Here is a 16,864-nt window from a genome sequence, read left to right on the forward strand (position 1 = left end):
GCGGGATTTGATCGGATCGGATTTGATCGAAAGCCAGAAGAGCGGGAGATGCTCAGCAAATCTACAACAGAATGTCTGAAAAAGAAAAGAATCAAGGTGTTGCAATGGCCCAGTCAAAGTCCAGACCTCAACCTGAAATGCTGTGGCTGGACCTTAAGAGAGCTGTGCATAAACAAATGCCCACAAACCTCAATGAACTGAAGCAACGTTGTAAAGAAGAGTGGGCCAAAATTCCTCCACAATTATGTGAGAGACTGATAAAGTAATATAGAATATGATTACTTCAAGTTATTGCTAAAGGTGGTTCTACAAGCTATTGAATCATAAAGTATACTTAGTTTTTCCCACATGGCTTCTCCATTTTGGCTTTATTTTTGTTAAATAAATCACGACACGGTGTAATATGTCATGTGTTGTTGTTCCTCTGAGGTTGTATTTACCTAATTTGTAGACATGCTAAGGAACAGATGATTGTTATTATGTCCTGATATGTAAAACCATAGAATTCAAAGAGGGTGTACTTTCTTTTTCACACAACTGTACATAAACTACTATTGTATTTTTAGTATGAGGAATCTGGTGTACCTCCCAAAAATGTTTGAATGCTAAGCCTACACTGGGCCACACATGACCGTATAGCTACTTAATAATTATTCATGTAGCCACTGATATACCTACAAGTGTACATCCAGTATAACTGCACATTTATTTAGATGCTAACAATTTTATAAGTGTATCAGTTACATAACAAGCCGTAATTTGAACAAGTGAACATAATGACCTGTAATTTATAGATTAGTTGATAGCATCATAGAAACTACATAGAATATTTTCTGTATATATAAACGATTGCCTTTTAATCACTGTATTTCTGCATTAATTACACATTGATTTAATATCATAGTACTCACCTTTTGACGACTGGGAAGAAGGAGGCCCTATGTCCCTGCCCCTCCAATCCCAAAGACTAATTACTGGTCCATGATGGGGTACATCTTCTCTTCATAAGAGTACAAATGTAGAGATGCAGGAGGACCGCTTCCTGTTCCATATGAATGGCGACCAGCCTTAGCCATATTTTTTTAAACTCGTAGTTTGATATCTCCAAACCGGTTTATGCACGTCTCGGGTGTTCGTCTTTGTTGTCCACATGCACACACAGATGTGCAGATCTCGGACCACAGCTTGTTTTTTTGACTGCTTTTAGTTTTTGCTCTGTATATATGTAAAAATGTATTAATACATGATTATAGGTTAATGTACATTTAACTACTGTGATTTCATAATTTCTGCTAATATATTAACTATTGTAGCATAGGAAAGGGATGTTGTAACATAAATTATGAGTTTTTGTGTCACCACAAAAATGTACATGTAGTTACAGTCACCCATTAGTCTACTGTATGTAATGTGCACATCCGTGACTAATAAAATGTGTACATACATCAGCAGCACAACTCCGTTATAGCATACATGTTTAACATATTAATGGTACATTAATAAGTATTGACCAAAAAAAATATTTAACTGTTTGATACATTTAATTATTCATGAGTACACTTAAATCATAAAAGTTATGTTCTTACATGCCAATGACCCTTAGGGGGCTATGCACTAAGCTCCGTAAAGTGGCTTTAAGAGCGGAAAGTGCTTTGCGAACGTGATATTTCCTAAACCAATTACAATACTATCCAAATCAATTATACAATTCACTATTCAATTCCTAAAGCCAAACCATTGCCAAAAAACTTCACATTCAAAGTAACCACCATCATTCAAATCTAACTACCAGAAATAAACCATTAAAAATTACATGTAACTAAATAAAAATTACATTACACACACACCAATGTATAAATAAAGCTGCTAAATACATTTGAATACATGAAAAGAACATAAACATTAGCAAAACAATCATTTATTATCCCTGTATGTATATCCATATAGATAGATATACATAACATACAGGGGCAATAAAAGAGCAGAAAAAACAATGCATTTACATCCAAAAATCACAAACAATACACCCATTCAGTGTCCCTGAATGTATATATATCCCTAGGGACATAGATCAAAAAAAATACACTTTAAAAAAAATCAAAAAACCTGTAAAAATTTAAATAATATACTTTGCTTTTGTTTACTTACCATTAGGTGGCCCACTCACCGAAATCCAGGGGAACCAGAAGCTCACGAACCAAATCCAAAGGTAACCATAAAATAATAAACCCTTATAATCCTCGTGTCTTCTTTCTTCTTTTTTGTAATCCATTTCGTCACGGGGTCTTGATCTGTATTTTCCTATCTTCTATCTTCTTTCTTCTTCCGCTCTCTTCCGGGGTCTTCTTCGGCCACGCCCTGCTCTTGTTTCTTCTTTAGGAGGTCCATCCTCCTCGGCGTCTGCCTTCAAAAGAAGAAACAAGAGCAGGGCGTGGCCGAAGAAGACCCCGGAAGAGAGTGGAAGAAGAAAGAAGATAGAAGATAGAAGAATACAGATCAAGACCAAGACCCCGTGACGAAATGGACGTACCTGCACTGGCAGCACGGGCCATACCTGCACTGGCAGCACGGGACATATCTGCACTGGTGGCATGGGATGTACCTGCACTGGTGGCATGGGACGTACCTGCATTGGCAGCACGCGACATCCATGCACTGGCAGCACGGCCTGTACCTACACGTGCCACTCCTTCCACACTCCACCACTCCTCCAGCCACCACAACTCCACCACTCGCACGCTCCACCACTCCCAAGCTCCACCACTCCTCCAGCAACTGCCACTCCACCAGTCCCATGTCCACTCCCACGTCCACTCCTCTACATTTCACACACCGACTCAGTCACTCAGTCACTCAGCCACAAAAAACAAATAGAACAAAAATGACACACTAGCAAAGTACTTTCACACTAACAAGACAAGAAAATATGTAAACAAATAGAATAACAAAAGACAAATCACTCAATAATCTCCAACAATTCACTCACAAATCACCAAATCTCTCCTCGTACCACCAAGTCCAGTCAATCTCACCCTCACTCCCAACAGCACCAACACACGCTGAATAAAATGACCACTTTATATAGGGTGTAGAATGAAAAGTCTCGCGAGAACGTGTGATTACAAAACTTGCCATGTGCTTAGCTCATTTAATATTTAATGTTGTATTTAGAAATGGTAAATTATGAGATTTTTGGTACAACGTCATGAGGAAGTTGATCAGTCACGACGATTGTGGAAATCCATGCACATATTGTTTGTATTTGTAACCACAGTAACAATGCATATGTACAAGGTTTGGGGTGGGGGGGGGAAATATTACTCAAAGGTAGTTGTTTAGATCTCCCGGGTTGGTAGCGGCAGCACTTTACCCCTACAGTACCATATAGCAATTATCTATTAAAATAAAAAGGCAAAAATCAAGGAACTAACAACGTTATTATAGTGAAGCGGTTCACTCCTTCCATAAACTCTCCCACAGATACCCCCGGGAAACTAAGGGGACATACACGAACCTCCGGGGACACTATTTTAAGACCTTAGTTGCCTTAGCGTGTAGCTACTAAGATTAGGAAGCATTTTCTATAGAAATGTTGAGAAAAGTGTGCGGGAGCAGGGGGTAACCAGAGCCGAACCTCATTTGTTTCAGCCTCGGGGACCCCCGACTTCCAGTGATACCGGCCCTGTTATGGGGTGCTGCTATTCCCTGTGATGTAAAAACTTCCATGTCACATTACCGGGGAATTATAATTCTGCACTGGAATACTGGCACCCTATAATGGGGCTTAAATTTCTTTACGCAAGGAGTCCCCGAAGCTGAAATAAATGTGGTTCAGCTCAGGTTACCCCCAGCTCCCGCACACTATTAGAAACAGTAACATTTAAGCTGCTTCATTATGGTAGCGGATAGCCGCCACTGTTCATAAATAATTGGGATTTTCATTGTGAGTTTGATAATAGTCTACATGAGCAAGGGGTCTATTGAGCTGAACCACATTTCTTTCAGCCTCGGTAACCCCATCATTCCTGAAATACAGACCCCGTTATGGGGTGCCGGTATCTCATTGCAGAATTATAATACCCTGGTCATGTGACGCGTAAGTTTTTACATCACAGGGAATACCGGCTTCCCATAAAAAGGCCTGTATCACGGGAAGTAGGGTGAAACAAATGTGGTTCATCTCTGGATATCCCCTGCTCACGTACATTATATTTAAAATCAATTATGAATGGACATAAATATATGTAATGAAATATCTTTTTTTACTGAATTCAATCTGGTGATCTTCTGGGTGTAAACAATGGCACTCTGAGATGTGGAGATCCTCTCCATTTCCCTGGTAGCAGTGAAATACAACTTTTAATACTGGTAGATAAAAATACTTTGAGGAAAGCATGGATGCCCCCTTATACCGCAGGAATTTGCAGTGTCATTGGTTTTCTATTAGATTTCCCTGCATCTAACGTATATTGATTATTCCAGTATTTTTCAACATAAATACAATTTTAAAACATTATCTGTAACTAGCATGGGACTCTAAATTCCTAGTCCCCCCCTGTATTAAATACAGTTAAAAACACAAAATTAATTTTTAATGTCAATTGAATGAGATGGCAGGTGTTTTGCAGTGTTTGCTGAAACAATAGGCAAAAAACACAAACTTGTTTTCACAGAATTGAATTATATGAAAACATGTAAACTACGGTATTTATCTGTCTCTCTCCAGTGTATTGAGTATCTTAAAAACTGCCTACAGTAATTATCTCTTCGCTATATAGTACTAATTACAAAACAATATTATTAATTTCCACTTCTAGATGTAAGAATTGTTACATTATAGTTACATAGTAGATGAGGTTGAAAAAAGACGTGTCCATCAAGTTCAACCTATGCTACATTTAGACAACAGATACTTTATCCTATATCTATATTTACTTATTGATCCAGAGGAAGGCAAACAAAAAACATATCCAATATCATCCAATGATATGTCATAAAGGGGGAAATTAATTCCTTCCTGACTCCAAGAATTCACAATCAGATTACTCCCTGGATCAACATCCTTCTCATGTTTACTTATTTGGTATATCCCTGCATATCTTTCCTTTATAAAAAGATGTCCAAACTTTTTTTGAACAAATCTATTATATCCGCCTTAACAGTCTCCATGGATAATGAATTCCACATTTTAACTGCCCTTACTGTAAAGGACCCTTTCCTTTGTTGCTGGTGAAATCTCCTTTCCTCCAACCTTAAGGGATGACCCTGAGTCCTTTGTACTGTCCTTGGGATAAATAGTTATTTTAAAAGCTCCTTGTACATTCTCCGAATATATTTATATTTAGTTATCATATCGCCCTCTCAGACGCCTCTTTTCTAATGTAAATCAATCTAATTTAGCTAGCCCTCTTCATAAGACAGATTGTCCATCCCCTTTATTAATTTGGTGTCTCTTCTCTGCACTCCCTCTAGTTCCATAATGTATTTTCTAAGGAGTGGTGCCCAAAATTGTACTCCATATTCAAGGTGTGGTCTTACTAATGCTTTTCTAAAGGAGCATAGTTATGTTTACTTCCCTTCCATACATTGCCCGTTTGATTCAAGATAAGATCTTGTTTGCCTTTGCAGCTACTGCATGACTTTGGGCATGATTGCTAAGCCTGCTGTCTACAAACACTCATAAATACTTCTCCATCAAAGATTCCCCTAATTTATCCCCATTTAATTTGTAAGTCGCCTGTTTATTCTTGCTTCCCAAATGCATAACCTTACATTTATCTGTATTAAACCTCATCTGCCATTTAACTGCCCAAGTTTCCAGTCTCTCCAAGTCCTTCTTGAGAAAAATTACATCCTGCTTTGATTTTACTACCTTACACAATTTAGTGTCAGGATGGATACTTTGCTCTTGATGCCAAACACAAGGTCATTAATAAACAAGTTAACAAGCAGGGGTCCCTGTACCGAACTCTGAGGTACTCCACTCACGACTTTAGCCCAACCTGAAAAAGTTCCATTTATGACAACCCTCGTCTATCCTTCAACCAGTTTTCAATCTACTGTAGGTGCATACTGTATATTTTTACTAAGTCCAATTTGCTTTATTTTGTACACCAACCTCTTGTGTAGAACCGTATCAAAAGCCTTTGCAAAATCTAAGTAGACAACATCAACTGCATTACCCTGGTCTAAATTCCTACTTACCTCCCCAAAGAAACAAATAAGGTTAGTTTGGCATGATCTATCTTTCATATATCCATGTTGACTAGTACTAATAATATTGTTTTCCATTAGGTATTCCTGAATATTATCCCATATTAAACTTTCAAGTAGCTTCCCCACTATTGAAGTCAGGCTAACAGGTCTGTAATTCCCCGGGTGTGATCTAGCTCCCTTTTCAAATATAGGCACCACATCTGCTTTACGCCAATCTTGTGGTACTGAGCCTGTGGAAATAGAGTGCTTGAATATTAAATCTTATGGTTTGGGTATTACTGAGCTTAACTCCTTGAGAACTCTTTCATGTATGCCATCGGGGCCAGGTGCCTTGTTTACTTTAATTTTATCACATTTTACAATTTTCAACAATCAAATTGTTGTGAATTAGTTTTGTTTTTGTGATTAGGTGAGCATGAAAACTATTTGCTTTCACAAAACAGTAGTGCAACCTCTGGGTTTCCCAACAATGGCTGTATTAATCCCTTGTGATCTCAACATCTAAAAAATAAACAATATGCCAACTTCAGCCTTAAATGTGATATCCTTCCTTTCCTAAGGGAATTATATATATATATATATATATATATATATATATACAGTGTTCGACAAACCTATACATTTGCTCGCCCCGGGCGAGTGGATTTAACATCGTGGCGAGCTCCTATTGGCCCAAGCAGCACACGTTTGGTACTAGGTGGCGAGTAGATTTTTTTGTTCGGCGAGTAGATTTTTTGGTGATTTGTCGACCACTGTATATATATATATATATATATATATATATATATATATATATGTAACGGGTCTTCCCTCTAGTCTGACCACCCCAATCTCATATTGGCCCCTGTGGTCTAACCAACCCCCATTACAAGGTCGTGTCTGGTGGTGCACCTGTTGGCAACAGGACTCCTGAGTCTCCCGCATGATGGTGTGTGGGGATATCAACCAGACAGGCAGCTGAGGTAGTGGTTGCGAGTCCAACTTACTTCAAGTGCAGCGCCTCCACCTCATTAGGATCTGTGCTTCCGCAGGGAGATGGTCCTGGTGAGGAACTCCTTCTTGGTGGTGTCATCCACTGTTGAGTAATTTCACACTCACACAGTGGGGGTATCTTTGAATAGGGCATCTTTATTGATGATCTCGATATGATAGACTGCCCCTCGCAGCTGTCAGCTTTAGCCGCACATTTCTCAGTGCTGTCCCTTTGCCAGGTACGCCCTTCCAATTGAAGTGGGATCCCCTCTCCCCGTAGGGAGATCACCCCTGTGCCAGATCCCTGGACACAGTGTGGCCTTGACCGGCTTGATTTGGAAACCTGTGCCACTAGTTACAGCACTAGTGGGCACCAAGCTATCCTGCAATCCCTTTCACAGGAGCCAAAACACATCAGCAACAACAACTTACTTTGACAGTGTTGTACCTTATATATCTCAGGGGGCAGGCACACCTCTGATGTCATCAACCAGGGACTCAGAGCATGCAGCCACTCCCATCATATATAGGGCACCTCACCAGGGTGTGAGGGAAAACCTCCATAACTACTGCTGGCATTCCTGCACTTACCAAGGTTTACTGCCAGCAGAGAATATGTCTGCAGTCCATTATTATGCATGGCTACATTTATATGTTAAGAAGTAAGAAAGAGCTCCCAAACATGACATTATCATCTCTAAGCCTGAGGACTAAGTGAAGATTAAATTGATTGTTGTTCAAGGTGAAGTAAGACTTCAACTTTTGCGGTAAAGAAAAACTCAGAATATAAATGCATTTTATTAAGAACTCCTTTGTGGAGCAGAATACATAATCCATTGTGACATGCCTGATACTGTTTAATTTTTCTCTAAATACCATGCTATCCTAATTTTTACTGAAATAGTCTTGAGTCCCCTCGGTGACAGGGCAGCATGACCGCTGGAGCTGGTCTCCCCTCCTTCCCCAATTAACATTCCCCCCTCCCCGCTCTTACCACTTACCAGCCAGGTGGTGATGCAGTGATGACTGGGAGGGCAACAGGGGAAAGTGTTATTAGGCCTGAGCAGGGATGGAAAATCATTCCATGCCCTGCCAGCAAAGTTTAAGGATGTTTGCTCCAGAGGTGCAGGAGCTGATTGTGATGGTGCAAGACGAGGCCTGATCGCGCGTGCTAGTTGCAGCAGCAGGCTGAGTTGCACGGATCGAGTGGTGGCGTGTTGAAGAGACGCTGAACAGAGTCATTGGAAGAGATGCAGGGGCAGAGCATTTACACATGCGCTAGGCCACTGACAAGGCTGATGGACAGTCCAGGCGTGCAGGGATGCAGGAAATCCCCCTCAAGGTCGGCAGGTCTGACTGGTCGTGGGGAAAGGCACGGTCCAACGACAGGAGTGGTTGGGGGTAAGAGAAGTGCCTTGGCTCATCCCCCCTCCCCCCAACTCCTTGGTTCTAAATATGCCCTCCATAGATCCCACAGGTGGGTGAGGACGTCCCTATGCCCCTGGGAAAGTCTGGTGTAATGGGTGGGCCCTCATCATGTGGATCGGGCCAAGGGGTCTATTGGTATTGCTTGGTGTGCCAGTGACAAGGCTATGCAGCTTTTGGGCCCACAAGCCAAGGGTTAGTCAGGGTGCTACAGTCACAAGAGGGTGCAGGCCGGTGGTGAGTGCCCCATGGGCTGTGGATTAAGCAGCTGTCCTCAGAGGTATGCTGGTGGAGATATAGGGTCAGTGGACAGCCCTTAAAGGGAAGTAAAGGGGGTTATCAGGAGCCCCTCTCTTGCCGGCAGTGGTTACATGGAGAAGTGATTGTGAGAGAGTCTGCATTCTACCCTGTTGGACTAATATCTTGGTCATGAGCAAAGTAACTTTCCCTGGGCTCTGGTTAATGTTTTGGTCCACAAAGTACATTGTGTACCTGCTATTAGAATGGAAATGACAAAATGATCTGAAAATATGAAACACTTTCAAGTGTACATTTGTATGAAATACCAGCACAAGTTCATGTTTTGGTTAACTTTAGCTGAATAGAAAAAAAGTTGAGAATATCTTGACAAAGTTAAGCAGTTTCAGACTGTAAAATTCTGACAGCAATTTAAATATAAATCACAGACCCAGTATTTAAATTCAGAGTCAGTTGCATAATAAATTAAACAATATCTGCTTGTGTATAAGTGAAGGCAGGGATTTAGACTCTTTGGCACAGCAGCACAGGGCAGTTTGTGAGATTGTTCAGATTGCATAGGGCTTTGCATGGGGTACTAGGCATTCTACACATATTTTGAGAACACTCTATGTATAAAAATTATATTTTATTGTTAAAAGTTTTTCATCTTGTTTTCAAGTTAGGTTTATCCCCAGAGAGTGGAGTTTGCACACAGCTGGAAGCGGAGCAATTTGTGGCCAGACTGGCAAGGGGTCTGGAGCCAAGAGATGGGCCCCACCTCCCACTACCGACTGCCTCCATTCTAACATCCCCTCCTTTGTTGTGAAGTGGTCCCAATGGGGAGTTTTTCTTTGGTGCCCCCTGGGTGTTGAGGTGCCATTATTAGGTGTGAGTTGTCACTACAGGAATTGGAGGTGGTCTCAATTCTGGCTAGCGTCATTGCGGGGAAAAAAAGAGTTGTTTCTCAGCTCTGTTTAAAAATTAAGGTGTGGGGTTTGCTTATACGGCCCACCTGTTACAGGCCTGCTATCTGGTATTTGCAGCTAATTTTGAGGCAGAGCTATTTAACGCATCGTGCTGGTATTTTAGGGCTTTGTGATTAACCGAGTAGCGCTACAAAAAAGGGGTTGACTGGTAGCATGATCTGCCAGGTTATGAAATTAGGGGCGAACCAGAGGTTAGACCTCCTATTCCAGGTCTTGTGTTGGGACATGCTGGAAAATGTATGGCGGGACACTGTCACCAGTACCCATGCCTGGGGCAGTTGCGTCCTCTGGCATGGTAGCAGTGCATGATGGGGCCCCACCCTTGCTGACAGAGGTAGGTTCTTGCCTGGGTGTCAGGAAGACCAGCCTCAGATGGAGAGGTGGTAATTGAGCTACCTGGCCCCTCGGTGGGCCTGGTGGAGGTGGGTAAATTCTCTTATGTTTGATTTTAAGGACACATACAGTATGTGCATCTCCAGATTATTTGCAGGCTGCATTTACCAGCTGAGGTAGAGAAGAAGACGTGTGAGAGACAGAGAGAGAGAGAGACAGAGATAGAGAGTGACAGAGAGAGAGAGTGACAGACAGACAACAAGAGTGACATACAGAGGGATGGGGATGGGTGACAGACAGAGGGACAGGGAGCAGAGGCTTCTCTACTTATGGTGTCTGTGTTAATGTCATATCGTTATTTAATGGTTCCCCCCCCCCCCCCCCCCTCCATAAAATACGCCGGCACTGTATTAATAAATGATAATATGAAACTCTAATATCATTTGTACAGTATTTCATCACATTACATGATCTTATCATTCGGCAGTGAGTGCTAACAATAGTTTATCTCTAATCGATCCTTCCACCTAACAGGGGAGAGAAGAGGAGAAGAGAAAATAAGAAGAGAAAGGAACATATGGGTGTGGGTTTCCTGAGATCTTGCCTCTGTGCTGGTAATAAAAATGTACAATTAGCCCAATCAGCCTGCAGATCCTAGATGTGACTGGTGAGCAAGGAGGAGAGGGAGGATTCAGACACACACACCTGCAATACCATTCCTGCAAACTTTACTGTGAGATGCAATAAAGGGGGCAGCTTGGCATGAGCACAAACCAGTGCATGGGGGATCCATGCAAGTATCAGTTTAAGGAATAAAGAGGAAGCCAAGGAGATGCACCTTCTGAAGAGGAAGATCCACCTATTTTTCAATGTCCCCTTATTATTAGCATTATTAATATTATTACTAGAGCAGATCTGGTTGTAACATACCAGTGTATTGTGGAAGGTACAGTGGCTGGATCTGTCGCCCCCATAGGAAGAGAGCAGAGCTGTGGAAGGAGCAGGAGACAGAGCGGGAGAAGGTTGGGCAAGCAGCCGCGCAACATGCACTGAGAGGCGGATACAGATCACGATGGGAGCTGCTGGACGTGGAGCAGAATGGATCGCTTGTCTACCAGCACAGGGGGTCTGCGGTCTGCGGGAAGGGGGTGATCTTTAACTGCTAAGGACATCTTCCAAGATCATCAACACAGTGATCGTCACCATCTACTCTGCTTTCTTCCTCTCTGGCCTCAAGTCGAGTTACGTTTGGTAGTAGTTGGCGGTGGCAGTAACTGGAGCTTAGTTTCTCATCACTATGGGACATTCTCAATCATTCACTATGGTATGATTCACACATGTGCAGAAGCAGTAGACACTTTTAATGCTACTGTGTTATGGACATGTAGAGGCGTATATGCGGGATGGTTCATTGCTGTCTCCTGACTCTGATGCTCTGGAATACTGGGATGATCAAATAGAAATATGGCCTGCTCTTAAAATGGTGGCAGTGGCTGTCCTCCTGTAAGTGTGTTGTCAGAAAGAGTGTTAAGTGCAGCTGGTGCCATACTAACCGGACGCTGGACTAATCTGTCCCATAGTAGCATTGAAAAGCTCAGCTTTACTATATTTCCCCTAAATATATGGCCCCTGCACCCAGAATTAAAGAGATTCAAGAGGAGCAGTCTAATTACTAAGATTATAACGCTACCAGTGCCACCACTCTAAGACTGCCACTACTATAGCACTTAAAAAAGACCATCCAACAATAGATGTCTGCCCATCTCCAGTATATGTGCCCACAGCAGAGATGTTGTTAATTAGCACAACTAGTACCAGTGGCACTGGCAAGTGTGTGGCCACACTCCACTCCACCAACCACTACACCATTATATTATTTATATTTTATGTTGACCATTGTAACAGGGACTTATCCCTGTTGAAGAAACTATCTCTAAAATCCAGCAGGGATCTGGTTAAGTGCAGCAGGCAATTAACCAGACTCCACCTGGCCAATTAAGTCTCTAAGAAAAGCCTCCTGTCGGCAACAGGAGATCGATACTTTAGCTCACATTTTGGGCTGACAGAAGGAGAGCAGAGAAGCCTGCAAACTGACACTGTCTTGAGCACAAAGTCTTTGGTGAGATCAAGACAGCCAGACAGTCAGACACCTATATTTACTGGACACAGAGGACCCAAGAACCTGCCAGAGACTGACATGGAGGGCCACCTGCCTAAGGTACTTCCTGAGACTTTGGGGTGAAAGACTGGTAATAGGAATATCCCTCCAGTCCTGCAGATAGGGTCTGGGGAAGTTGTTAGCCTTTACAAAGGGATATCAGTTTGTTATTTTGTTGTTTTTGTATGTTTTGAGTGAATAAAGGAACAGGCTCAATAAAACCAAGATATCATTTTCACCCAAATCGGTCTCCATTATATGTACCTCTGCACACATCTCTTACAACCATCTAGTCCAAACAAGCCAGTTATCAGGGATATCCCTGATACATCTAATAGTTTTTGCTCCTATTCTCAGTTTCCTTGCACGTCCACCAACAATGCTGCTGCTCCTACTTTGACTGGAATTACCCATGGAGGTTACTTTTATTTGTATTAGGATCCTCCCCATACTTGTCTTCTTTATGATTTCCCTGTCCTTTATAAATCTTCTGTTTCTGTCCCTGTCTTGCCTTTGTTTTTTTATAGTTACTGAACCTTATCTGCTGTCAACCCTATGCCTGTATTCTGCATGGTTCCTACTTTTGCTTGTCTTGCTTGTATTTGTTTATGGTTGTTTTTTAAAAGTCCTTGCCTATCGTTTGGCTTGCCCCTTTTATTTTTCTAAGTTCAGTTCCAGTCCTGTTCCTACCTGTGACCTCTGCTAGTGACCACAACAATGCTACTTTGCCGCTTACCTTGGACCCTTGTCATTGATCCTCGTTTAGCATCTGCCTCACTGTGTCGGCCCCTGAGATATTTTCCTGCTTCAGACACTCAAACTGCTGTGCTATGCCAGACAGGCATTACTATACCCTAACATCTTAGTTGGAATTGCAAATTGGCCCGTGACAATGCACGACAACCAGCCACGTAACGATAATTAGGTTGGCATTTGCACAGTGCTTGACTTGTTGTGTTTATTAATATATGTATGTCCTAAAATAGTTACTGTTCCATTTCCCAGTAACACACATGAGTGGGAGGGCCCAAAAAACAAAATACAATGTCCTTTCCCACTAGTCTAGTAGTGTTGAGTGAATGACTCTGAACGAGTTGAGTAATTTACAATAACAATAATGAATGAACACAACTGGTCAGAGGCAGATTGTTTCAGATAAGGTAAACTAAGCTAAGTTTTGTGGCTGCATAATTAGTCACAGAATAACTGGCTACTGAGTCTGTCAGTGTCACTGCGTGCTGTCAGTTTGTTGTGTGTTGTTGTTCATCCGCTGCCACCATCACATCCACAGGGTCAGTTCCACCACACCACCACCATCATAATCTTATTGTCAAAACCCAACCGTGAAAATTTGGCATCATATTAGTTATATTTTTGACCATCTAATGGGGGCCCAAACAAGCCAGCACTCTAACTGCTGTGCTTTACCAGACAGTGGCACACCATAACATCAAGGATGAATTGGCATTTGGCAACTAAAACTGCAGGCTGGCCACCAGCCACCAATTACATTACATCCAGAATGGCATTTGCTTTGGCACACACAGTGCTTGGCTTGTTTAATAATATACTGTATGTGCATGTATCTACTAAAAATAATTACTGTTACATCTCTCAGTAATGCACCAGTGGGAGGGAGAGCGCAAGGACATCCACCTTTTATTTACAGTAGTTTTTTTTGTTTTCTTATGATGAAAAATGCTTCATAATTGAGTGTACTTTTCCTGTTAGCTTTGACAATCATATTGACAACTACCTCATTGTTTGAAAAGTGTATCACATCACCACATTATGCTGTGGATTTCCAAACTTCTTGACATCTGTCCTGTTTTATTGTTCTATTGTGTGATCTTGCTCCACCACCATTACATTATTACACTTACGGTATCAATATTAATTCAGCCCACCACTCTATCCCCCCATTCTATTTCTAGAATAGTGATAGAGACTATCAGTAAAAAACAAACTGTGAGAGAGTGTGACTGAGACAAGTGAAGCTGCTACTGCTGCAGTCAGTCATCAGTACTGAATGGTGAGCTGAATGACTCTGACTTGGCAATGGTGGCATAGATACTACTGTCACTTCCACACCCATCAACTGGACTGTATCCAGTCCACTACACTCACTGACTTGACAGTTACCACTGTCACTCACTGGCACTGTTTGCCAGTGGCTTGTGCCCCCACCACTACCACAACCAACAGTCCGTCGTTATTATCATCTCATTGCCAAAGATTATTATTGTAATTCTATTTTATTTTGACCATCAAATGGGGGCCCAAACAAGGCAGCACCAAGACTGCAGTGCTGTGCCAGACAATGGTACAACATATCTAGGTTGTAATTCGTTCTCCAATGCAACTACAACACACATCACTGCAAAATGCTCAAGGAACTAGATTGGTCATCACTCGAGTCTAGGCGCAAAGTTCACCTTTCCTGTCTTGCCTTCAAATACTTTCTGGGCAAGCTACCCACCTATCTGAACAAGCTCCTCACCCCTACCACATGCAACACTTATCATCTGAGATCTGACTCCAAAAGACTGTTCATGGTCCCAAGGCTCAACAAAGTATCCGGCCGCTCCTCCTTCTCTTACCGTGCACTCCAAAACTGGAACAACCTACCGGAGACTCTCACATCCACCACCAGTTTAAGTTCTTTCAAAACTAAGGCTGTCTCACATTTTAATCTGGTCTGTAACTGTTACATAAGCCTATAATATACATCTTCTCTAACTGTGCATGCAATGTATTGTATATGATGTATACCCTGTTCATTTATGTAACTGTATTTGTAACCATGTATTATTTGTTATATTAACTATATCCAGAACATACTTGAAAACGAGAGGTAACTTTCAATGTATTACTTCCTGGTAAAACATTTTATAAATAAATAAAAATAAAATAAATAATTGACACCTGATTGACACTGCAGACCTGCCACCAGTCACCATTATGTAACATCTAGGTTTGCAGTTATCATAGTGCTTGGCTTGTTTAACATTTGTATGACATAACTAGTTACTATTCCATCTCGCAGTAACACATGGGTTGGAGCGTGGGCTCAAGGACATACTGTGCCCCTTTCATTGTTTTAGTCTGTTGTCACTTATCAATAATTCAGATTTAGTGCACGCTTCTTATTTTGAGTGTTATACAGTATATGTGAATCACTGACCTAGCCACTGTCACAGGCCATAGGCTACCATTAGCACAGTACTTATGAGTTACATACAGTATGATGAAGAATGACTCTAAAGGAGCAATTCAGTAACAACAACCATTAAGTAAATAAGAACAGCAGCTGGTCAGAGAGAGACTGACTGTTTGAGATACAGATGTAGTATCAGAGTGCTGCGTCCCCACGTATTCCTTTGAAAATACACTATTATACATAACATGATGTTAGGTTAGGTTAATGCCATGCTAAGTGACTTAACAGGACTTTATGTATCTGGGCCTAACAAAAATACAATTTGCTGATTTATTCAAATATTTAATTTAATTATAATAACTAATGATATTGCAATTTGTCATTATAATTGTATGTTTATTTATAAGCAAGGGAGTTATTATTAGTTGTGTTGGTAGGTTCATCATATTCTTAATACTGTGTATAATCACAATGTGCTGTATATATTTCTTTTGAACGGTAGTAAATGACCGGTGAAGGCAAAACATGAGAAACATTGAAAGCTACCGAGAAATACTTTGAAATAAAATATAACACTTCTTCCTCATTAGTGGAATAATAAAAAAAAAGCATGTTGACATTTTGTTTTTCTAGGTTTATGTATATCTGCAAATCATTTAACTGAATAGGATGTATGCATTTTGAGATGTATGAATCAAAGAAGGCCATAAAAAACATTCACCAGATAATAATAAGTCTTCATCAATCTATAATGTTTGTGGTAGCAATGAAACATGAAGATATGTTATTACAGTATATGGTATCTCATTTCTATATATTACTATGTATATTGAATAAAGCATATGCACTGTCTTAAACATTCACAGTAGTGCATTTCTTATGCAGTACAAAATATTTTAATTAAAATGTTGATTGTTATATTGATTACCGACTAGAGATGGGCATATTTTTGGGGTCGATTTTGTTCCGCTGCGAATCGTCTGGTTCCTTTGGTCCGCGAATTTCTGTTGATCAACCTCAAAAAGGATGATTCGTCTTTTGTGGATTTTTTATTATTATATTTGTGAATGGATTTGCAGCATAATATCCGTGGATTCAGCAATCCGTTGGCGGATTCTTAAGAATCCACAGATTGGATTCTGCAAATCTGTCAACGGATTGTATCCAACGGCGTATTTTGAATCCGCGTGGATTAAAACCGGCCAAATCCATCTGCGAATTTTACACCACGGAATGGATTTTGGCGAATTCGTCCATTTCTCTTACCGACATGACTATAAATATTTTTTTTTAAATTTGGATTAGTCTTACATACAGCCTTTTTCTATGTGTGGCTACAGCCATTCTAATGGCATCTGATCCAGCTGGCGCATC

General features: G+C 41.1%; 1 protein-coding gene across 1 annotated transcript in view; it reads left to right on the forward strand.

Annotated features, from left to right (window-relative positions):
• The window catches only part of HTR1F (5-hydroxytryptamine receptor 1F), a 310,261-nt gene that overhangs the window by 239,111 nt on the left and 54,286 nt on the right, over positions 1-16,864 (forward strand). Inside the window, exon 2 of the mRNA XM_075593307.1 lies at positions 2,155-2,209. The gene's annotated coding sequence lies outside the window, so the exon portion shown is untranslated. The remainder of the gene's footprint in view (positions 1-2,154; positions 2,210-16,864) is intronic.

Source organism: Ascaphus truei, chromosome 3 (genome assembly GCF_040206685.1).
Source record: "Ascaphus truei isolate aAscTru1 chromosome 3, aAscTru1.hap1, whole genome shotgun sequence".
Taxonomy (NCBI): domain Eukaryota; kingdom Metazoa; phylum Chordata; class Amphibia; order Anura; family Ascaphidae; genus Ascaphus; species Ascaphus truei.